Raw genomic sequence first — 2,243 nt, 5'->3', positions numbered from 1 at the left:
GCCGGGCGGGGGGAGCGGCGCCGGCTCTTGGCACGTGCGGGGCCTGTTCCCGGGCAGCGCGTCGGTTTTCCTGATGGAAATCCTTCCGAAGGAATCACAGCGGGGAAAGGGCGCGGGCAGGCTCCAGGCAGCACGGCAGGGGCTGCCCGGTCCCGGCCGCGGGGCAGGACAGGGCTGAAACCGTGGGTGTTTCTGGGCAAGGAGACCCTGGAACCGGCCAAGGGCCCACACCCTTCACGGTGGAGAAGCAGCAGATGCAAAGTGCCTCCCGGGGGGGTGCCGGGCGGGGAGGGGCTCTGGGGGGTTGTGAGGATCAGTTTGGCTTCGTGATGGCTGCAATAACTGTGAACGTGAAGAGAAAAATATACATAGAGGGAATTTACCATCCTGGTTTTCAGCTCTTAGAAAAGCAGACACACGGGTTGTGTTCTCCAGGCCATCGGAGTAACGGGAACCTCCCTGCTGGCACGTGGGCAGGCACGGAGCACCGGGTCAGCACTGATACTCACTGCCAGGTTCTTTTTTTTTCCACACAAACCAAATTCATCAGCTTTGATACTGTGACAACTAATTAAAACCTAATACTAGAGAGTTCCATCAATCACACCAAGCAAAACCAAGCCTTAATAGATGGTATAATTTATTCAAATAGTGAAATACAGAGTCAGGAACACACTAGTAACTTTTGAAAAGGCCAGGAATGAGCTATGGCATCAGACAAACATTCAGGCAGTTAACTCCTCAACGCCACCTCCGCCCACTTTGTAGCATCACTAAAAATACAAAGCTATAATCAAGAACTTTGTTTGAACTGAAACACACCAACATTGCTCACACCCAGATCAGAAAGTGAGAACAGGGGGTTATCACACCAACAAACCATTCCACACATTTTGTTGTGCTCCTGGAAACAACTGTTATTAAAGCATACTTTGCCAAGCACCCAGCCCTTGCAGGTGTGCTCACACTTTTAAAACCTGTAGTGAAAAATTCACCAGACTCCCACTTTGAATGTTAGAAACAAAAGCTAAACTTTTACCCTCACAGACCTCCAATAAATATGGCCCCTCTCACTGAAGCCCCCTGAGCCACTGGTTCCATGCTAGCCTGAAACAGCAGGACTCACTCGTTTCTATTTTTCAAAAATTACTTGTGACACCAGGAAGCTTTTATCTCTGCTCCTCAGCCTCAAAGCACCTGGAGCCCTGGCTCCCTTCAGGGCTGAGCTCCACCTCAAGGCTGGTCTCACCATCTCCTCTTCCAAATGCTTTTTGTTGCTGTAGCTGCAAAGACCTCAATGCCAGCCAACTGCTTGCCCAATCTCACTTTGTTTGTACAAAGGATTTTGGAAGAAGGCTATGAGCACCTAGACTGGAATGTTGCAGCACAGCTCTCATTGCTCAGCCTCACCCCAAAGAGCTGGAGACACTTGCTCTGCTTGCAGTGTCAGTATTAAGGAACAAAATTTTAAAAGCAAAGTACCTGGATAAGACTGACCAAGAGGCATGTCAAGCAAATGGCTTTACCACCCCAACAGAAACCACCCTTCAAGGTGAAATGTTAAATCGAAAGGATTTTCTTCACATGTTTCAGTGGGAAAAGGGGAAAATCCATTGCACCTGGATTCCTCCTGGGAGCCAGACACCTGACCTCTCCCACGTACCCCAGACCACGACTGGTCAGAAGCTGCGTGTTCTGACCTATTGGCACAGCCACTGACTCCTCCCACCGGGACAGGAAAGGGACACTTATTGTGTCTCCTCTTTCATAAACCCAAGTGTTTTCCCAAACCGAGAATACATAGAAACTCAGGATCTCTTACATCTCTACACCCCTTAACCCAATTTGGCTGACATGAACATGGCAGTTACTGGGAACACAGGAAAACTTGACAGCATAATCACCTGAGTTTCGTTTACTTAGCAAACCTGTTTGTTTCTGTTACGTCTGACTTGGAATGTAGCTTATTAGTACCTGGGTGCCACGCAGCGTGTTCCAAAGCCAGTCAAAAACCGGCTGGAGCTCTGTGGTTTTGTTATTCATTTATTTTTAATCTGGGAGCAGCACTTCCCTGCACAGCAGCAGCACTGGGTTTGAGGCCTCGGGAGCCACCTGCCAGCTACTCAGACCCAGAACACGCTCCAGAAAACCTCAGTACCGTGACACTCGTGTCTGTGCGCGCCACAGGTCGCGCCAGGACAAGTCAGCGTCTGTTCCAGCACACAGACCTGCCGCCAGCGCGG

The sequence above is a fragment of the Chaetura pelagica genome, unplaced genomic scaffold (genome assembly GCF_000747805.2).
Source record: "Chaetura pelagica isolate M959 unplaced genomic scaffold, ChaPel_1.0 scaffold344, whole genome shotgun sequence".
Classification (NCBI taxonomy): Eukaryota; Metazoa; Chordata; class Aves; order Apodiformes; family Apodidae; genus Chaetura; species Chaetura pelagica.
Note: the sequence above shows the minus strand (reverse complement) of the source record.